Source organism: Bombyx mandarina, chromosome 08, assembly GCF_030267445.1.
Source record: "Bombyx mandarina strain Sakado chromosome 08, ASM3026744v2".
NCBI classification, from domain to species: Eukaryota; Metazoa; Arthropoda; class Insecta; order Lepidoptera; family Bombycidae; genus Bombyx; species Bombyx mandarina.
In genome coordinates, this window is record NC_143215.1 from 4,736,938 (window position 1) to 4,761,024 (window position 24,087).

The 24,087-nt window shown below is 35.0% G+C and overlaps 1 protein-coding gene and 1 long non-coding RNA gene across 3 annotated transcripts in view; one reads left to right on the forward strand and one right to left on the reverse strand.

Annotated features, from left to right (window-relative positions):
• LOC149502462 (potassium channel subfamily K member 18) overlaps window positions 1-24,087 on the forward strand; it is a 204,570-nt gene that overhangs the window by 105,742 nt on the left and 74,741 nt on the right. The gene's annotated exons all lie outside the window — the stretch shown is intronic.
• On the reverse strand, window positions 9,186-11,249 carry LOC149502466 (uncharacterized). Its single transcript, XR_016323389.1, has 2 exons — window positions 9,422-11,249; window positions 9,186-9,332 (listed from the first exon to the last, which is right to left on the reverse strand). It is a non-coding gene; the product is annotated as an uncharacterized LOC149502466 (long non-coding RNA).

A 24,087-nucleotide genomic window follows, 5' to 3' on the forward strand; every position in this document is an offset into this window, starting at 1 on the left:
ATCCCGCAGACGGGTACCAATTTTTCTAATGAAATACGTACTCAAGAAATGTTCACGATTGACTTCCACGGTGAAGGAATAACATCGTGTAATAAAAATCAAACCCGCAAAATTATAATTTGCGTAATTACTGGTGGTAGGACCTCTTGTGAGTCCGCGTGGGTGGGTACCACCACCCTGCCTATTTCTGCCGTGAAGCAGTAATGCGTTTCGGTTTGTAGGGTGGGGCAGCCGCTGTAACTATACTTGAGACCTTAGAACTTATATCTCAAGGTGGGTGGCGCATTTACGTTCTAGATGTCTATGGGCTCCAGTAACCACTTAACACCAGGTGGGCTGTGAGCTCGTACACCCATCTAGCAATAAAAAAAAACCAACTTAAAATAGAAAATAAATTTTAATAAATTTGAATTAAAAAAAAGTGTAAGAAAAATTTATTTTATTGTAAAAAGCGTGTCCTTATAAGTATACCAAATTTCGAGTTAATCTGACGTTTTGAAGGGGGTCAAAATCATGTTCAAAGATTCCGTTACATACTAACATACATACGTATGAAGCTATAATAGCCGGCAAACTTCTTGAGCATTTGTTGACGTAGTGGGGGTAAGTTTGCGCATCGTACACTCACGTGCAAAAACATTATTTACTTTGCGTCATAATGCAATTAAATTATTAAAATCCACATATGTATTTATTTATATATTTATTAGAACATCAACAAAAAATATAGGTTAATAATTGTAATAATTTAATCTTGGGGTAAAATAGATATTCCTTCTATTAAGTCAAAACTAGAGCTGTTGCCAGGTCTTCGTTCAGTTGAAGCGAAGCTGGTAGGTATTTGTTATTTTTTTTTCGTTATCATAATCTTGACCATTATCATCATCACTGTTTTCATCACCCGAGTCGCCATCATCGTGATAAGTCAACATAGGGCTCATCGGTGTAGTTTACGACTCGGTCGGTTCGATCTTCTTTTTTGTCTATAATTAATTATTTTTTGAAGATATTCGATTCGTAGTAATCGAATGTTACTTTTTTCAATTACCAGCTTCTGATTATTTTCTGTTTTTTTTCCATCTGAAGCCTAGCTCTTTCATAATTCGTCGTAAACTTCATTCCGAGCCATTAAAATGTATATCTTCTTTAAAATTTTCGAAGCCTTTCTACGGTACGGAGTTTCGCTGCTTGTTATGTAGTTATTATGATTACATTTTTTTATTACAGATTGAACGAAACTATCCATTCCGGTAACTTTCTTCTTCCCTGATCTTTTCTTACCCGGAGTCCCAAGCACGTCGAGCAAGCCAGAGCCTTTAGCTTCGTTAATAATGCACCTAACAGTACTCACTGATGTTTTTGTTGCTTCCGAAGTCTGTTTTACTTTTTCCATAATATCATTCTTCCCCTGTTTTATAATGAAGCAATATACGTCGTACACAATTTTTCTACCCTTTCTTTTGAATACTACACCAGTTTGTCGCGGCATAGTGTATTTTTTATAAAAAATCAACAAACACTCAACAAATAGCAATGGCAACAAAGTCAACAAGCAATTATAACAAAATTTATTAACGATTAATAACGATAGACTTTTCACTGTACGCAAGCGTACTTTTGGGAGCAAGCGGAACGAGGGCGCGGTGCGGGACGCAAGGTTCGACTGATCTACTAATAACGCGCTCGATACGATTTCCCCTGCCGTCGCGCCTCACCCTCACCACCAAAGTGATCTAAAATTCGGTTCTGCGCAGTCAAGGTCATTTGCTCACGATGTTTGCCGGTTACTATACTAAAAGCGTATTAAAAACAGAGGCATTGTCATCGAAGTTGTCGTGGTTTGAAGGATAAGATACCAGGTGCACTCGTATCGAGAGATGCGACTAAGTCTGTGTTCAATTGCCATCGCCCGGTGCCAATTTTTCTAATGAAATACGTACTTAACATATGTTCACAAGTTACTTTCACGACGCAGTTATAACAACCTTTAATAAAAATAAAATCCTCGTAGAATAGCCGCTAGTGGTAGTGCGTCTTGTGGACTCGCACTGGTAGGTATCACCAGCCCGAAAATTACCGCCGCCAAACAGTATGTAGTGCTTGTGGATTGAACAGTGTTGCAATAGCCAATATATTATAGATCTTATCTCATGTCTCATGAAATTTACCATTAAAATATATTGGGAAATGTAGTATAAATCACAATATAAAACATATATTAAGTGTACATATAATATATTATATATAAATGTGAATAGTTGGCAAGTGACAGTAGATAATGTGTCAAAAACGAATCTACAAATCTTTTAAAATAATTTTCATCAAAAGGTTCTTCTAAATTCTTATGTATAGTAAATTTCAAATCTTTAAAGGGACTTTTAACTTTTGAGCTCGGACACGCTTTGTGGGCTTGGAAACCCGTATTTCAAAAACTTTAAAATGTACCAAAAATATTAACTAAACACGTTCATGCCATTGTGAAATCCTACCGAATACCCACACGTCTATATGCACCGAATTTATTCGACCATTTACTATGCGTATGAAGCGCCCAGCCTATTTTTTTTAATCTCGCTAATCCCTTAGCTTATGTTCGTAGGGGCCTATAAAATACCTACCTCCAAAGCTTAGTACCATGTTATAGTTTCGGAGTAAAATGATAGTCCACACGGGTGACGCGCATGACGGGTAGACAGAAATGATAATGTTCCGTTTTTTTTATTTCACTACCGAACCCAAAAATGAGCACCTTTAAATTCTACAGCAAAAAAAACCTTAGAAAATGAACGAGGAATAAAAACGCTCCGTCTCGATCGGATAAGTACGGTCTTGAAGTCTTTACCGAAACGAAAAAAAAAAGTTGATCGCCAACCCTTCGGATTCCTAGGGGCATTTGATGTGCCATTTGATGTGTACATTTCAATAAAGCCGAATTCATTTCTATTGTTGCCAAATGTTGAGCTAAAAATCGTACGTACGAAAATCGTGAAGATGCATGCGTATATTCCAACATGTTCTTCATTTTTAGATAATAGTGTCATCATTACCACGAAAGAAGAAAAACACAAAAATAATTCAATTTGTTTTTAAGCTATTGCATAGCTTCTACCGCGGGCCTTGAGCGTGGGGACCGAATCCAGAAATTCCGTAACGAAAATAACCTGACACCCCCACTACGCCTACTATGTAGCTCGCGTTCAACACATTCACACGTTGCGCTGGTGTAGTGTTTGTGAATAAGCGCGCGGCATGACGTTGCACTGCATGCGCATCATGAAAATTCTGTCCTCTCTCTCTCGCGCGGTCTAGCTTATGAGTGTGAAGGGGACAGTTAATGTTTTGCTTTTGTTAATGTTTATAAATACAGCGTGGTCTTATTTTATTATTGTTTTAATATTAAATTATTATTACCTAGTTATAATTGCATAAGTCGATAAAAAATGCTATGTAATAGCTTTACCGCGGCAGTCTCCGAGTGCCACACGTGTTTTTTTTTTATTGGTTAGAAGGATGAACGATCTCACGGACCATTTGGTGTTAAGTTAAGTAATCACCGGAGCCCGTATACATCAACAACGTAAAAGCTGCGCGCCACTTTGAGACATGACTTCTAAGTCTCGTAAATCGTTAAGTACGTATTTCATTAAAAAAACTGTTACCTGCCTGTGAGCTTCGAACACTGGCGTAGTAGCATCGCTCGATACGAATGCACCGGGCGTCTTATTTTTAAGCCATGCCGACTTTTAAGGTGAATACAAATATTTAAGTTTCCTACTTAAAGGCGTAAAGATGACGTCACGTTAATCATTTTTAATGCGAAAACATATTGGACAGAATTATTAAAAATTGATTGATAATGTAAACCGATCCTCACGTGAAGTAGGCGGTGACCAGCTACGAGAGAATAGGAGCATTTAATCCGAGTCGGAAATGTAAAACTATTTTAAATAAGACTAAGAAATGGAATTGGAATAGTTTGGTCTATGTATCTTATATTTATGAGTGCTACATCGACAAAAAAATTGATTCACACAAAACTTTTAACGCATAACGGCCAATATAGAATTTCAATATAATTATATTCATGTATATATAAAAAAAAGTTTTGATGAATAAAAGTTTTGATGAATAATCATCAAAACTTTTTTTAGAACTACGTTAATAAATTTTCTATTGAATGTTTTTTGTCTCTGAATCGCATTATTAATATCTACTTGACAGTCGCATTGATGCGATGGAATACATTTAAATTTCAAGTAATTCTGTTCGTCAAATATAAAAAACAAACTTTGACTTTATTTAGGTTTGTGATCGTTATGATTGACGCTAGATGTATTTTAAGATTATACCAATTACGAGTTTAATATGTAGATGTAACTCTTTGCAAAGCAAAAATCTTTTGTTAACTTAAGTAACATTTAATTTTATTCTGCACCCCACTCTAAAATTAATTCATGGACTATTTCCATACCATAGCCATACCAAATATCTATATTTTCGTGCCAAATCTGTTCTACAAGGTGCTTAAAGATGCAGATTTCAGTGTATTGTGACTTTTCACAATTATTATTAATAGTTTATTTTTGTATATTTACCGACCATTTCTAAGCTGACCGCTTCTAATTTCATTTTATACGAGCTTCTAACAATAAAAAGATGGGTTATTCTTAATCCGGAAAAAAAATACTCCTAATCTAGCCATTTATGTCAAAATTTTGCGCCTTTTGCAATAAAATCGCAACAAAATCTTAATTTTTCCCAAGTGTAAATCCTGCATTAGAATGACTGTTTTGATTCTAAACCTAAAGTCCTATTTTATAATACCATTTGTTTTGAAATTAAAAGTGTATATTCATACAAAGCATCACCACAATCCATTTAATCACAATTTAAACTGTGCCAAGCAGGAAGCCGGTGCAAAGGCCTTTTTATCTGTCAACTGACCGCACCCAGCTTTTGTAGCGGACCATTTATAAACTTGAGCTTTTGTGCTTGAAAATCTTTTAAGGTTTTATCTTAGTTACGGGTTCTTTGTTATTTCAACTGGACGTATTTTATTTAATGAAACGTGTGACATCTGATTTCGTGCTATTAACAATGTTACTTTAATCAAACTTAAATAATGCATATTCAATATTTAATAATGCAAGCATGTTCAATAACATTGTCCGATCAGATTTAAAACCGATTGTAGATATATCCGACCAAGGGAAAATCTTTCACCGAGCGGGTGATATTGCTCGGTAGACCGGCGGTCCGTATGTTGTTGTTCGGAACTTGTATATTATGCAGGCTTATCTTGAAGTAATGTCGTAAATGAGATTCAGGTATCTGTCAAATATTTTGCGTTGTGTGATGGCTACCACCACAAACCGTGTAAACGAGTGAGAAATATGCGAAAACAACATCAAAATCGCATAGAAATTGCTACTTTAAAGGTATAACGAACAATGGTCAGTATAGGTCTGGAAGGATGTAGTGCTGAAGGACAAAAAGGACTACCATGTTGCTGACGAGAATGTCGAAGACAGAGCGAAGTGGAGGAGTAAAGTCAGGAAAGCTGACCACACCAAGATGCTGGATAAATAGCTGGGAAGAAAGAGAGTCAGTATATGGCTGTATGTCTCACACGCTCGAAATTAAGGTGGTGACGTCATGACGACGACAGACGATTTTTAATACAATCTTCTTCTTCTTAGTTGGGAACTCAGTCACAACAGTGTGTTGGTGGTTGTGCTGATGATGTAGGCAACACCAATATACAAGCGAATATTGTCTTTTGGAAGTCAGAAAACTAAAGGAAGATTGAAAACGTCTGGGTTCATCGAGATAAATTGCTTAGCTACAAATTCTTTATGTTTTGTGATCGAAATTTCATTTCAACATAGCTTAGTTCAAGTCACGCGATCAATTAAAATAATATAAGAATCGTTGATTGTCCGTAACCACGACAACATGGACTGTTTAAAATTTGAAATATTTTAAAAATACACGCGAGTGATCGAACCGTAAAATTAGTTTCGGACACGGAAATATAGTTTAAACTAGTTTAAAGGGAGTAAATTCCTGTTGGTTACATAAAGAGGCCTGAATGATATGTATAATTGTAGTCTTGTATTTCACGAAATGATGTATGCACACGTAGTGCTATCCGCCTAGCCCACTGAGTTTCTCACCGGATCTTCTCAGCGGGTGGCGTTTCCGATCCGGTGGTAGATTCTGCGAAGCACTGCTCTTGCTAGGGCCAGTGTTAGCAACACTCTCGGTTTTAGCTCCGTGAGCTCACCTACTTGTCAAGGAGAAGCTGAAATAGCTTCTCAAGGATATCAGCATAAGCAGGAAAATCCGCCTGCTTAAAATAACCTTGTAACTGTGCCTTAATTCGCAAAACGAGTACTCATATAGACTCCAGGTAAATGATATATTGAGTCTAGATAGTCACGCATTCAAAAACGGTTTTAGGGATGAAGGAATCATATCGTTAGCTTTTACTATGTAACCAGTTAGCTTATGAAGTAATAGAATATCTTATAAGAAAAAAAAATCTGTCATTATTTAACAATGCCATTACCCACGTTGAGGTATACGGCGCCTTGCAGATCGTCAAGTCCCCCATATCATGTGCGCCCCCTAGGCGCGGGGACCTCGTAGGAGGCTCGGCCCCAGCAAGAAAAAAAAAATGCGGCCACAAATCTGAAACTGCAACTGTATAACGGTCAGTTAGGTTCGCGACTAAGCTAGACAGAATGGTGGGGCCAACCCGAGCGAACCCAAAATTTTTGGTAATCCAATAAAAGTCAATAATGATTTGTTGACGTTAACATAAGTTGTAATTCTAAGCACTGAATGTAACCAACGTATTACGTGAATAAACTTACAATTTGTATTCACCGTTTTGGATATGGTTTTTGTATGTAGACGTAGGCCTATTTCAGATTGTATCACGATACCTAAAGAGGCTTAGACGGTTCACGCATCCAAAAGCTTAACCATTGTTTGTGACTGATTTATATTTAGTTTTGAATATGTGTAGTAAGGCGTGTTTGTATATAGCATTTAATGTGATAGAGGATTTTTTTTCTGAAGCCGCTATCTCGTTGTGGACACTTGCATTTGTATATACATACAGCTATCGACCACATCAATTATTAGTCGAAGACGTTAAAATGACTTAGAAAAGGTAAAGAAGGAAAGAAAAATGTTGCAGTGTCGCACCACGATGCCTCGTTCAGACCAGATCCGCATCATCCTTGATGCCAATCTACGATGCTCTCCGCATAGGCGAAGACAGAATGAGATGAAAAACATAATGAGGAAGAATGATGCTCACGACTCTCAGACATGAGCTAGACTTGAGGAGGGAAAAATACTTTTAGATAATATTATTATTATTATAAAAATAGCAATACGCAAATTCTGCAAGACAATTTTCTAGTGTAGCTTATTTCATTTTATTTAATAATATCAATAAAATAGACAGATGATAAGGATTAAAAAAAAAAAATGGTATATACTGTTTCTCCTTTTATATGATGTACGAACTCATGGTATACCTGGTACATAGACACCCCAACATGAAATCTGTTTTCAATTTGATAAATAAGGTCAACATTTTATTTATATCGTACAATGGTTGTCCTACCGATCGCATTGCATGACTGCTTCAGAGAATCAAGAAGTATTACTATTTTGTAGTATTGTAGTACCATAATAATATGTTGCGTTTTGGCAATTGAGTGTGAACTGTATTTATTGTTTTGAGATATTTACTTTAACCCTTATATGACAAATTTAAAGACTGTAATATCAGAGAAATATAGAATTGATGCGTTGCTCTTGGCGGCTGGATTTGAAAGAGAAATAAATACCTTAGTGTTATTAAATCTTGGTTGAGAATCGCAATACCCTGGTATAATACTCAGAGAAGGCTGCTGCACATTCTTCTATAAACCCCTTAGTTGCCTTATACAATCCACGGGCGGGAATAGTGTGGCGATATTGTGGACTAGCACCACAGAGCAACTAGCCCGGTGACGCTGACAAGGTCTCTTTAGACCATCAGCTTAGGTTTAAAAAAAAACAGAGCATTCTACAATATGAATTAAAAATGCTACTGTCTCTAAAGGCTCACTTTTATTTCATGCAACAACTGAACAGTGATTCGTAATGTTTTTTCACAAAGAACAAGTTCACGGGTGGAGTGTGACACTAACGAATTTTATCTGCCGAAAATACAGGGTGTTTCAGTATTTTTTAATTAAAAATTTAACGCCAATGAAATCATCGGACTCGACTCGGGAGTCCCTGTAAAAAACTTTGGAGTATTTGAATTATGAATCGAGTCAACGAGTGGAAAAATTATGCTTAAGAGTGTTATCTTCTTCTCTACTACTGGTGGCAAGGCATATTGTGAATCTGCATAGGTTGGTACCACAATCCTGTCTTTTTTGTCACGAAGTTGTCCTATTACCGTTTCGTGGGTGGGAAAACTGTACTTTAATACAATTAATACAATAAAGACTCCGACCACTTGCCTTAAGCTAACAAGGTGATGGTAATTACGTTATCATATCGAGGGGTGAAAGGCTATTTGGTTTAAGCGACATCTAGGGTGATATTGAGTTATATACATATACGGAATCAGCGAATTTTTCTCCGTCGAATGATGCCGGATTTATTAAAATCAGAGCACTTTTTTGGCGTTTGAAACAATACTATTTTTGGGTTGTTTCCAAAGTGGCAGTGTATTATCCAACGTTGATTTTGAATTTTTTTTTTAGTAATGTACTTAAACCATACAATGATATTAAGAGACGAGACATAAACCAGTTACCTTTTCTCAGAAAAATAATCCAATAAGAGTTAAAGCGTGTTTCCTGTTTCAATTTTTTATTAAGCAGTAACTTAAATCATTTTGACTTCTACCAATTACATGGTGTGATGTCTCTTAAACCATTTGTCCGTCACCCAAATACGACATGGAGTGTCGCTTAAGCTGTTTCAGCTGCATCTATTTTCCATGCAGCGTGCTACTTAAATCAAGTAGTTCTTTTGTTTCAGATATTTTGCTTAGCCGTTAAAACATTTCGGTCCTATTATTTTATTAAATGCATGTCGCTTAGTACAGACAATAAAATGAAGTAATGCAATATGAAACATTTTTTCGGTATAAATAAAAATACGGGTCGGTCTTTCAATCATTAAATTTTAATATGATACATTTCATTCATGTCGCATGATACCATATTTATTTCATCTCCCGGGAGTTAAAAATCGTGATCTTTCAACCGGACTGCCGCGCGCAGGCGCTTCAGTCTATTCAGATTCTTGCCCTGGACAAAACAAAAATAAAATAGTCCTTGCAACAATACATAATGCTTTGTTGCAATCGAACAATTTACAAGCAATTCAAATGAATTACCTTCTCCCTGGCCACACGGAAATGTCGGTAGACAGCATACACTCTACAATCGAACAATCCGTAAGAAATATTACTGTATGGGCCCCTTCGCAATGGGCTACAATAAGCCAGCTAGCAAGAAAAGAACCAGCACCTTATAATGTTGAAAATCTGACACACGAGGATTTCTTAAATTTTGATGATATGTCTGAAAAATATTTTAAGGGTAACCTTGTAGGTAAAATTAGTAAAATCCGTACAGCAACATTTAAAAAATCTCATCCAAATCAAATGAAAGTAAAATTTTCAATGAAAGATAATGCATCCGAAGAGATTATACAAATTATTGCAAAACTTAGAGCTATCAATCGTAGATATAATTCAAGTTTGCCGATTACCAAAGCCAAATACATGGACCTAAAGAAATTGTGTGACACTGGGGTTATACCCAAGATATTTCATAAAGAATACACAAATCTACAACACTGCAATTCCAAAGATGTTCTACTGGATACTGATGTAGAAGATACAGTCGAAGAAAATGATTATTAAATACGTTCTTTCTTATTGCATTATGATTATTATCAAGCATTGGCTGTATTTTATAATTACTACAAGTTTTGTATATTGATTTGATATTTTTTATTTTGTTTTTATTAGTTTAAGTTATAATTAAACAATATTGGTTGTGATTAATTATACTCTTAGTAAGTTTTATGACAGCCGATCTCAAGTAATACTGAATAAATAATACCTAATTATAGTTGATTTTCCTACATTCAGACTGAATTTACTTGATTAATATCACATCAGTAAAAGTAATGATACTTTATAATGTACAAAATACTAATACGTATTAATACTTTAACTGATGTGATAATAATCAAGTAAAATCAGTCTGAATGTAGGAAAATCATGTATAATGAATTAATTATAGTTGATTTTCCTACACTCAGATTGATTTTACTTGATTATTATACGAAATATGAATACTTTAACTGATGTTGTTAATTAATATGTTGTATATTAATCAAGTAAAATCAGTCTGAATGTGGGAAAATCAACTATAATTATTTATTATATTATTATAATTATAGATGATTTTCCTACAGTCAGACTGATTTTACTTGATTATTATACAAAATATTAATAGTTTAACTGATGTTGTTGATTAAGACTAAAAAATAAATAAATATAATTGATGTTCCCACATTGAGACTGATCTACTTAATTATTTTTCTAAATAAATACTTTAACTGTTGTTGTGTTTTGTGTATTTCTTTATTTATTCAATATAAGCACCTGAGATTTTCAGTGATTGCGATATATTTAGGTTGTTTTAACAGCCACTGATAGTATTAGACGTAAAAAAATGTAACATCAAACGGTAAATTTTCAATATTATATGTCACATAAGTAAATTCGCCTGTCAGTCATTTTAATCTAAATTGGTAGTTGAGATAAATAGCTTGCTACTATTAATTTTGGGCTAAGTCACTTCATGCTTTTTGGCTTACTCTGAAAATATATTGCAGCGTCGCTTATTTTTTTTTCCCTGTAGCCAATTGTGGTTATGAAGTCACTTAAATCTTTATTCCATACTCTGAAAAATAAGGGCTTAAGGCAATTTGTATTAAGCGACGTTTATCTTTGTAATTAAAGGTCCGTTTTATTCGGTATTAGCATCAACAACTTGATGTTTTTAATTGAATATCAATTAAGTTTACTCCATTCAAATTGCTGAAGAAGTTTTTTTGTTATGATTTTTTTTCCAAAATTTTAAACTTTAAATGGCTCTCGTGTAAAGTTGCAAAAATGTCGCTTAAACCAAATAGCCTTTCACCCCTCGATATGAACTATGTACACTAAAAGCCACTTCACGTTATGCAGGCCGTTCATTCATATAGGCAATAAAAAAGGCAAAAGAAAAACAAAATCGTCCACCATAACCATAAAATCCTTACTTATAATTTCTCTCTAAAAACTTGGTTCAATAGCAAGAGCGACCGTTCTTTGTTTTGAGAAGAGGGATCTAAGGTTCAAGTCGCCTTAATGATCGCCACCTTCGTTAGATTTTGATATATACTGTAAAAAGAAGAACAAAATCTCACGCTTTTTGTAAAAACAAAGGAATATTTATATCCTGTTTTTACCATTGCGTTTTGTAACAGTTTTTGGGAAATATAGGAACATTCTGAAATTTTCTGATATTTTGCATTATTATCTGCTTTTTTATCTGTTTACTTATTATAGAGGATATTGTGAGTAGGTATGATCCTACCCTTTTCTCTAAGATGAAAAATTCGCCTACACTACGGACATTTTTTTTCGGAAAAAATTTACTGTACGAATTCCTAAATTCTTAAAATCAAGATTCTGGTTCTGTCAAGCTTCTGGTTTCCGAAGAAATAAACTGCTACATATAGATTGATAGCGCTAGATGTGAGTATATCTAATTTATTTGTATCCTGAAATTTTAAATAATAGATTGGGGAAAAAGTCTTTTAGCATTCTAGTTTGTATGAACTTGTAATAAAATCTCTTTGGCTATACTATTTGTATCTGGCTGGTTTTGGTATCATTAAAAGTTTAAATTTTAAAGAAGAAATTTTCAAATTCAAATTACGAAAATGTGTGATTTTTATTTATTTTTCGTACTGTCAAGACGAGTGAAACTAATATAATCAAGAAATTCGATATATTTTAAAATTTTACTACAAAACAGGGTAAAAATGCAACGCAAGCCGCGAAAAAAATTTGCGACGTTTATGGACCCAGTGCAGTGTCTGTGAGAGTAGCACAAATTTGGTTTAAGCGTTTTCAATCCGGAAATGTTGATGTCAATGATGCACCTCGCTCTGGTCGCCCTATTACGGATGGATAAAACGGATGCCATTTTTGAAAAAGTGGAGCAAGAGCGGTAAGAGAGTAGTTACGACGTAGCTGAAGAACTGGGAATTGACCACAAAACAGTTTTGGCGCATTTGAAAAAAAAACTGGATACACAAAAAAGCTCGATATTTAACTTAAAGAAACCTAATGAGCCGTGTACTCATTTGTGATTCTTTATTACCACGTAAAGAAACCGAACCATTTTTGAAGAAGCGATAACTGGTGATGAAAAGTGGATCTCGTACGACAAGAACGTGCGGAAAAGGTCGTGGTCAAAGGTCGGTCAGGCTTCACAGACTGTGGCAAAACCCGGGTTAACTCGCAACAAGGTGATGCTGTGTGTGTGGTGGAATTGGAAGGGCATTATTCATTATGAGCTGTTACCAGTCGATTCTGAACTCTACTGCAAACAACTGATGAGATTAAAGCAAGAAGTTGAGAGAAAGCGGCCGGAATTAATCAACAGAAGGGGTGTGGTTTTTCATCATGATAACGCTAGACCTCACACATATTTAGCCACTCAGCAAAAATTAAGAGAGCTTGGCTGGGAGGTGTTAATGCTTCCGCCGTATAGTCCTGACCTTCAGATTTCCACCTGTTTCGGTCTCTTCAGAATTATTTAGGCAAAGTCAGATTAACATCACGAGAGGACTGCCAAAACCAATTGTCGCGGTATTTTGATCAGAAGCCTCAAAATTTTTAAAGCAATGGGATCATGTCCCTACCTATAAGATAGCAAAAAGTTATCGAATAAAATGATACCTATATACTTTAGTTAAATGTAAATAAACTATACTATAAAATGTTGTGAATTTTGTTAAAAAATGCGAAGAAACTTTTTCCCCGACGATATTCTACTGTCGTCCCAAAAAACATTCTAGGAGAAGAGACAAAGAACGTTTTGTCTTTTGTTTACAATAAAACTCCTATTTCAACTATATTTTTAACACAGAAGCGACGCCTTATTTCTGTTGCTGTCATTATTGTTGTAATATCTAGTTTTCTTAAGTGACACTTAGACCTCCGTCACGTATAAGTAATAAGAGCGTACAGCTGCATGACAAAGTGTTCCTCAATCGAACTCAATTTATTCCGAGTGCTCTCGAGGTGTTTATTCGTTCAACACGAGATCTTACCGGAAGCATATTTTCTTTTCCATCATGACACCCCGCACTATTCTTATCGTCGGTTCGTCTTTCCTAATGTCTTCTGAATCACTTATTCAAATGGATTATTCGTTATTATTTTTGTTGATTTTTAAGTGAAGATACGATATAATTTTACATAGGCTATGTCGGTGTGCTGTGAATTTAAAGATTGAAATAATTAATTCTATAGAATGTGACACAATGAATTTTTCACACAAATAATATTAGATATTTATGGCATTTCCTTAAAAAGATGTCATTGACCTTGTCGGTCTATCTACAGCAAGCGTGAAATCATGAAATCGAAAACGTAATCCTGGTCAAAACTTTTAAGTAGGTATATTTGATTATTTATTTCGGCCTTTTGGTTTGAGTTTTGAGATTATACCGGTATCCTGAATTAATAGAACTGAAATAGTTTCTATTTTCTTCAATGTTTTGGATATAATTAAAAATACTTTCACGGTTTAATCTCGCATTATATGTCATTATATTTTTTCCGACGCTTCGACACTTCATAATTTTCGTGCTCTCATGACGGACGACTCAAGCTATCATCGATATTTGAATATTGTGTTAACTACCATAAATTAAAAAAAAAATAGAATATATTTCTATTCATATAGAAAGCACTAAAATGGGGTTTTAATTTTCATGATAAGAGATATATCTTATCTAAAACTTGGAATATTCTTAAATTAAATATTATTTTCACGACATACATACATTTACCCAAACGTACACATGCACACACTAGTTAATTTACTACTACATATATTTTCATCAACTTAATACCAAACGTTATCTCCAAAGACAAATCATGCGAAGGCCTGGATAACATAACTGGATGTTTTACGAAACATCATCATAACTTAACCTAACTTTATGGAGTTCATATTTATTTAGGACCCAGGACCGACACTAATGGCCATTCTCTTGATGCTTGTTCATACCAAAATGACATATAAAGTTCGTAATAGTCGTCCCTCGTATAAAATGTTTTCGCAGAATGAAAAATGGACACGTTGGCTTTTTGGACGAAAAACAACAAAAGTGACCGACTGAGAATCTTTGGACAGATTACTTTACGCACACATTTCCATGTATTGATTTTTACGAATTTCTTTTCGCTTTATGCTAATGCTTCTTCTGATTCTTCAAAATCTATTACGCGTGAAAGTATTATATAACCTATATCTTTTTATGTAGTGTTTGTATTGCTATGAGAATAAGCACTGTTGTACAGTAATGCTATAATGTTTATAAATGCCTAACAAGTTTGTGTTTGCACACATATTATTTTGATCCCCATCATTGACCCGTATATTTTTATTTCAAATAACATACTTACTATTTTTTCATAAATCTTCGATTATAATCGAATACTTTTCGCTTATTAGCAGTATTTTTTGTTCATTCGTGTCAGATATTTTAGTCCTGTTTATCAAGAGTGGTTGTCTGCATTTAATTCAAAGGAAGGGTTCTGGAGTACGCAACCCGTTTCACAAGTGAGACGACTTCTGCGATAAAGGCGACCCTCGCTCAGGTGCAATTCAACCCTGAGGCTTCAATCTTGGCCGTGATCTGGCCGCGCTGTGTAACGGATCCGACTACCGGTCTGCAGAATGAGGGCATCTTACTTTCCAACTGACGAAAATAAGACTAAAGGGCCGAAACTACAATCGTCAAGGCTACAATGCTCGGCGGCAACGAGTCCTGGAAGGTGAGAGAGAGAGAGAGAGTATTCTTTATTGTACACCAAGAAACATATAAGCCGTTGGGCCGCTTGTTTGGTTGCAATACTGGCCGTAGACCACCCATATCTCACTCGGTATCTCGGACTGGGATCGGACATTTAAGCAAGAATACGTAAGGCAGTGGGTAGTTCCACATGAGTCTCGTCTATCTCAAGAACAGACAAACTTTCGATCAAAACATAAATTGGTTTAGGATTTACTAGTGCCTATAATTCTAAATCAGTTCTTTTTCTAAGCCGTTGATATATGTATGAAATTCAAAAACAATGCCGTAGTCTTTAAAACCTTTAAAACATGATTACTACCTTTACATAAATCGTATAGTATATGTTAATAAAAAGATAAAACTTCAACAAAAGTCTCGCTTCGAACCTATTATTCAGATCGGGTCTTATACCAATAATTAAATCAACTCATACCGACCGATACTCGCGGGCTCATGAAAAATGCAACGCGGCAATTTGCGAGATGGTCCCAACGGTAGATAATTTCAAACTCTTCATGTATACTCTTCGAAGTCGTTATGTTATACTTCCGTTATTGCGATGCTGATAAAATATCGAAACTGGTAATAAGAAGAAAAAATCTATACAAATATATAAATCTACAGTGGTTTTTACGGATGTTCCATTATAACTACTGAACCATGCATCCGATTGACTTGAAACTTGGTATCCATGTAGAAAATACATGTACTTAATGGATAGGCTAATATTTATATGAGTGTTGCACTCCCTACATGCGGGGGCGTTAATGATGAAAATCGTTGTGGGAGCGCTAATGATAATATTTTAATATTATAATACTTATCGCTTAATATGTAATCATGTTAATTTTAAATGCCCAGCGAAGCTGGCGGGTACAGCTAGTAAGTTTATAAGACACTCACATATATAATATATTATAGAATTATAGCCTATCTGAAATTTCAGGGGATGAATCAATTATGCGAAGATTCAAATCAAGGTTTAACTTTTCTAGTTATCGCATAAGAATATAGCTTCTCTATAGGTATTAATGAGTACTTAATCGCAAGGAGAACGTCATCTTGTTTACAAAGCAATTCTGATCAAATCAAGTCAGATATAATACTAAAGAATAGAATTACAGAATTTGTAATCATACCAAAAATTTTATCGACCTTAACAGAAAACAGACAATGACCTTAAATTACCCAATTTAAATGAAAAAAAATACGTTGAGCAGGACTCAGGGATTCGGTAAAGAAGGGAATTAGCTTACTCGTTTCAGTCGAGGACCCTGAAAAATGTCATTAATTATCCAAAATCCCGGACGAATCAGGAAGAATTTCGTGGTTTAATTAATCTAACCGAACGAATAACAATCTTAATACGGCCCGTTTGAATTAATGATGTTTTGTTTTGTGCCGTAAATGCACGTGTAAATAATTTGGGCTTTTTAGCGTATATAATTTGTATACATTAAGTATTTCCCCCATTCTATGTACATCTGTCTATGGTAAAAAAAAATTTTTGGCGATTTCTTTGATTCTACGAGACGTTTGGTTTGGACGTCCTTTAACCTTTAGTTTTATTAGCATGGTACAACTAGAAAGGTTTCTGACATGATAACGATTGGGTACTAATGAAATTACATTGTTCAGTGATTATGTTTGTACCCTTTAGATTGTGTCCCTTATATAACTTATATCATTAATGTCCCGGGTTCTCGGTGCTTGAAAATTTTTGTGTTCATCAATTAAAGGCGTTACTCACTTTAATAATCAGATTCTTAGGTTGATTAACAAAAAAACAGCTCAACCTGGTAGTTATTTTGGAGAAATGTATCAAACCCTCGCAATTATCGGATCTCCTTAACGTAATATATTATACAAATTAACACACAAAATTAAAATATTCGATCTGCTATTTACTATGCCTCTTCCTATACAATTGGGGTCGCCCCGCTAAAAATGCGTCCGCCGGCAAGCCGGTGGCTTGAGTACTCTGAATACCAGTCGATCCATATTTTACCTTCGTATTATTTGATATTAAATGTTATTGAGCTATGTGAATATGCCTTAATAGGTTTGAGTAACCCTAAAATATACTTCCCAAGATTACCACAATAAAAATAATCATAATGCTACGCGCGCCAGGGTTCGGGATAAATAAATGTTCCACCGAATTACAAGTATTGTATTCAACATTTAGAACACTCAAAACATTTCACAAGCACTTTAAAATTCGCAGTTTGCTTCTTCCGCTTCGCTTCAGGTGATCAGTTCGCTGTTTCGCTTCCAGTAGTTCCGATTACTAACTGACTACGTGCCATCTCTGCGACGCTTTTATAGCTGATACCACGTTCCCAGAGTTATTGAGAAAATTCCACACATTTCGAGTATTGTGTTTCCGCTATCTGACAATAGATGGCGTTGTACTTCTCGAGCGTTCTAGGTGCTACTAGATCTTTCGATATTCGTTCGACAATTCGATGATAGATGGCGTTCCTCTCACCGGCGGAACAATAATATGCTGAACGTAATAACTTATCCTAGAAACTAGACAATACTGATAATTGAAACCAGTTCAATTAATTTCAATCTAGATTCAAGAGCTGACTGCATATTACTGGTCATTTTAGAAACTCGGTCTGAATTGTTGTACTCTACTGCAATTCTTAGTTGCAAACTTCTGCAGAGGTTTCTTGTTACAGTTAATGTACACAAAATAACTGAAACAGAAGCATTGTTAAATAACAATTCAAACCATTTCATGTTTTCTGGAAACTCTTAAGAATAGGCTTAGTTGTAGGTCTTACGATGATATTTTTATTTTTATTTATTTTTGACACACACTCAAATATATTCTTTTACTGTCAAACTTTTGTTATTGCATAAAGTATGTGGTCAAATTGAGAATAGGTTAAAATATTGTTTAGAATTTAATATTGTTTGTCTGTAGTGTAATTTTGGCAAAATCTGTGATTAAAGAAGTTTAACGGTCTTTGGCAATGGAACCATAATAATGTTCAAACTTATAATTTCAATTAATTATAGTCGAATTTCGACTACTGTGGGACCACTAGTTTCAGTAAATAGGTGTATTAGTAAAAGTGTAAGTGCATTTACAAAAAAAGGAAACGAGGCAGACAGATTTGGAGGTGGGAAGACGAGATAAAGACGGTAGCAGGAAAACTGTGGACAAGGAAAGCTCTAAGCCGAGTACAGCGGAAAGAAAATTAAATGGAGGAGGCCTTTGCCAAAGTTGGGCAAACAGAGGAAGTTGTCGATGTCATCGACTCGGCCGGGTCGTTAATTTAAGTTTATTTTTTGTAAATATCCTTTGCGTCTGAAAAAAGGCTTTTATTATTATTATAAGTGCATTTAGGAAGTGGAGTTGTCGGGTTATCGTAGCAGCTGCTTGCGGAGATCATGAAGCTGCAGCCCGTACTTAATTTGCCCCTGACGCATTTAGTTGTTTGGCTATTTTCTCTTTTTCCTTATAGTCTTCTTCGGCTGCATCATCTTCAGTCCTTTTCGAGTCTTCTTTCTTGCAAATTTTTGTTCTTTTTGTTGTTGTTATGTGATTTACTTGTTATTTATGAAGTTTTCTGTTGATACTTCAGTTTCTTTACATCGTATTAAGACGTTTACTGGTGGTAGGACCTTTTGTGTGTCCCCACGGGTAGGTACCACCGCCATGCCTATTTCTGCCGTGAAGTAGTAATGTGTTTCAGTTTGAGGGGTGGGGCAGCCGTTGTAGCCGTTGAGACCTTAGAAAATATATCTCAAGATGGGTAGCGCATTTACATTATAGATGTCTATGGGTTGCAGTAACCACTTAACATCAGGCGGACTGTGAGCTCGTCCGCCCATGTAAGCAATAAAAAAAAAAGTAGTAATTTGATCGACTCGAAGAATCACCAATCCCTAAAAAGGATCTCAAATGTGACATGAAAATTAACAAGGAAATGTTGAAAATTAGAAATTTAAAACCTGACTCAGAAATAAATTTTTTTAAGATTCGTTATTCTTCATAATGTTGAAAGTTTCATAAAAAATACCACGTTTAGGAGTATTCATGTAAATCGAGGAAAGGACTTGGATTGAGTTATTTACGTGATTATACCCTTGCAGCGTTATTATAACCGTATTAATGGCAAATTTATTTAGTGAACAAAATGCTTCAGTAACGTCTTAGTGATTGCGCTAATGACCCATTTAAAGTTATTATTTCCAAGATTAACAGAGAGAATCCAATGAAAACGTGCAAAATTTACTTGAATTTTTTTATCTTAGTAATTGTCATATCATTTACGAGTTTAGGTTCATCATTTACGATAGGTTTACGAGTTCACAGTCCCCCTGATGTTAAGTGGTTACTGGAGCCCATAGACATCTACAACATAAATGCGCCACCCACCTTGAGATATAAGTTCTATGATCTCAGTATAGTTACAAGGGCTGCCCTACCCTTCAGACCGAAACGGATTACTGCTTCACGGCTTATTCGGATTATTCCTTCACCGTGGAAGTCAATCGTGAACATTTGTTATGTACGTATTTAATTAGAAAAATTGGTTCCTGCCGGCGGGATTCGAACACCGTTGCATCGCTACATACGAATGCACCGGACGTCTTATCCTTTAGGCCACGACGACTTAACGCGCGTTAACACTACGCGTTTCAGTTTTAAGGGTTCACGGGGAGCTATGACGTTATGTGTCAAGGTGAGGAGCATGAATACGGCCGTCTGGTGTAGTGGTAAGTGACATGGTCACTACACAAGGGGGTCGCGGGTTCGAATCCCGCCAAGGGAAGATATTTGTATGATAAATATAAATGTCTTTCCAGGGTTATGGGTGTATATTAAATATATGTATGTGTATAATAAAAATATTATATTTATTTCCGTTATCTGGTACTTGGGACCAGTTAACGTGGCGTGATTGTTAGTAAATATTTATTTATTTATTTATATTTATTGGAACGAAGTTCCTTACGGCAGGCTTGGAGGGGACAGGGATTTTGCTGCGCGACCGAACTGAAAAAAATGTGATAGTAAAACCGTAAGAAAAAATCCGTGGAAAAAAGTGCGTGGAATAAAACCGTTAAATGAGACGTGCGCAGGCGCGACAGTCGTATACACAAGCGAGTAGTGTATAATACCTTTCTCTTTCTCCCTCTTTCTTTTCGTTCTCTCATCCCTTCTCTCTCTATTTTGTAATTATTTCTATTTCTATGTAATTTTATGTTGTCAAACAAAAATAAAGAGATATATTTTGTTATTTTAATTGATAATTTGAATTACGATTTTATTTTTATTTTACGTAATTTATTATTTCCTAAAATATTGAATTTCCTAAATACTTTCTTGTACTTAAATAAAAACTATTCAGCAAAATTTAAGAGAAAAATCAAGAAAACCAACATAAAATTGAGCACGATTTTTTTTGCAATTTGTGTCGATTCTACATTAGCCGAAGGAACTTCGTTCCTACCTGGTGTCCCACGACACCACACATCTTTTTTATTTATATTAACTGTACAGCTTAGTGGTTTAAGTACTAAAGTTGAATGACAGCTAAGTTCAATACATCTTAAGTCGCTATGTCAACTTAATGCTGAATCTTAATACCAAGACTCTGAAACGATGATTTGTTCCTAACTATTAATATTGAAATGATCTCATAAATAATCTTCTATATCCTCATAAAATCTCCATGTGTATGAGATAGCATTCGATATGCAATCTCTCGCCACGTCGCTTTCATACAATCGTCTGGGTATTTTATATACAAAATGCAAAATCTTGGCTGACCAATTTCATTTGTAGATCAAAGTAAACGTAAACACAAGTCGTTTTTAACTTAGCTGTATTTTCCTTGACCAATCGCGAATATCGACAGAATATGTTAATCTAATATATAAAATTCTCGTGTCACAATGTTCGTTCCCATACTCCTCCGAAACCGCTTGACCGATTCTCATGAAATTTTTTATGCATATTCAGTAAGCCTGAGAATCGGCTACTATCTATTTTTCATACCCCTAAGTGATTAGGGTTGTCCACCCCTAACATATTTTTTTTATTTGGACTTTTTGTTTTGTTATAATGAGGTATTATGTGATTGAATGAGGTTTTGTTATTTTTATTATAATATATTCCCTCATCGTTCACAGCACTACATACCTCTTTCACTCATTTACCACATCCTTACACACTTACAATAAGTTAGTTTTTTTTCTACACTAGAAATTCCCTAGAAATCTTATATATGGCAAAACAATGTTTGCCGGGTCAGCTAGTATTATTATATAGGTATTCTTTCTAACTCCGAGATTAAGCCGAGAGGCGGATTATTTTATGTGTCCTATCCAGGTTTTTTTTTTTATTATTGCTTAGATTGGTGGAAGAGCTCACAGCCCACCTGTTAAGTGGTTACTGGAGCCCATAGACAACTACAACGTAAATGCGCCACCCATCTTGAGATATAAGTTCTAAGGTCTCAGTATAGTTACAGCGGCTACCCCACCCTTCAAACCGAAACGCATTAACTGCTTCACGGCAGAAATAGTCAGGGCGGTGGTACCTACCCGTGCGGACTCACAAGAGGTCCTACCACCAGTGATCACGCAAATTATAATTTTGCGGGTTTTTGACTTTTATTACACGATGTTATTCCTTCACCGTGGAAGTCAATCGTGAACATTTGTTAAGTACGTATTTCATTAGAAAAATTGGTACCCGCCTGCGGGATTCGAACACCGGTGCATCGCAACAACGAATGCACCGAACGTCTTATCCTTTAGGCCACGACGACTTCAAACGTCGACGGTTTTTTATTAGTAGATTTAACGACAAAGGATTGTCACAGTCAGGTGTACAAAGCTTAAGTGTTAGGGTGGTTGTGCGTAAAAACAATGTAAACACTATAGTTGCATTCATTAATATATTTATTTGTTTCATTTATTACACTTCATGTAAAATTTACATTGGCAGACTTAATGTCTAGTCATTCTCTAGCAGTCAATCAAAGGTAGTGCAGAGTAAATAGTGGTAGGTGCAATGAACTGCATTCGTAGAATAAATCAGTTACTACCAAAACTTTGTTTCTTGCCTAGGTCTCAGCTAATACTCCTAATAGTTGAGCACGTAAATAACGAACAACTCACTTATATTTTTAGAAAGCATTATATTAATTAAGTAACCGACAGAGATAAACCGACAGCTTAATTAAAAAAATTTATGAAATATAGAGAGCTATATCATGAGGGGTATTCAAAAATATTTTTTTAAAATTATATGCCTTAATGAGTGAAAATGCGATAAGTGTTTCATTATTTAGGGCGAATGTTCGCTTATTGCTGCCAGTTTTATTTATCGCCGGTAAAAAAAAAAAAAAATACAAAATACTTTATTTTTAAAAAAACGAGTCAAAACAATAAAATGATTGGAGTCTCCTTTTAAGCGTGTAAGCCTGTACTAGGAGACTCCGCTCGTCCATAAAAGCACGTTATATACCAGAATGCTACCAATTATACATAACAAATGTGTGTGTGTGCGCGTTTATTTGTGTGTTTTACTTTAATATATACAGTATAGCCTCTGTATCATCATAATTTTTAGAACTGAGCCATTTAGAGATAGTTATTTTACATTCACTGTATAATTTATCATATATATTATGGTAACTTCTTTATTTATTTTATTATATACAGGAATGAAGACCTTACGTAAAATTGTTTGTGCAAAACTAGTCTTAACCATAGACACAATAGTAATCGTATCGTTACGTCTACTACTGTTTCTTTTTCTTAAAACAAAACTAGATGCTTAAGATGAAAACAAAAAATTTATTGATTAAATGCAACGTGAACACAATAGATTCACGTCTGGATGAACATCAAATAACACCCGAGATGGCGGTCAAAGCGCCCTCCGATAGATAAATAAACTGATAAAATAGTGTTAGAAAGAGACATCATTGTTTTGGGCTCTCGGCAGCTCCGAATAGATCGTTGGGCCAACTGTTCGCCTTAATTGAGATGGAGCAAGGAAAAGAAGCTAGATAAATGTACGAGCTCATTATACTTGAACGGTTCACATGTGTAGGTTCTTTGTGAACTTAAAATGGAACGAGACGTAACCTTAACTTAATTGCATAACAAAATGAATATACTATTCGGGAGTCAGATTTCGCTTGACCTTGAAATTAGGTAATTTTTATTGAAGTGAAACTTCTTTATCGACGTTGGGAGGAAAATACGTATGTAACGTTTTTCGGTTACGCGCCATCTTAATTTCTTCCGTTACGCGCCATGCTTATTTTATTTCTATTTAGTTTCTTATCAACAGATTCTGATGTCGTTGCACGTAAATTCAACAATTAGCATCATTCGACCGGCACTAGACTGTTTTGAAAAATTCGAATAACACAATATACATTGTCTTCCTGCGTTGGAAACCGCGTTTCTGCCTTTTTGAATAGACAGCTATCTATTGTGCGTGGAACCGAAGAGCAGGGTTGATGCAAAACTTTAATTGGCTTAACATGAGAAACATTTTTTTTTAAAGCTAGCATGTATTATGTACATAGGAAATCTATTTAGTATTTATTGATTTATTTGCTACTTTTATTTACTACTACAAAATTCGATTAAATATATTTAAATATCGTTTTTTGTTGTTCTATATTAACCTGTTTTTTATAGGTAAATATAAAGGTATAAGTATGTATATGTCGTGGATAACGACTTTTAGTTGTCGTGGATAACGACTTTTAGTAATATTAAGACGGTGGTTTTGATTATTATTTTAAATGATGAAATGTTGTTTTGATAAATATCACAAAATGAAAAATACATTAAATCAATTAAAAAAACATTACACACACTACCATATATTTGACACACACACGCATATAT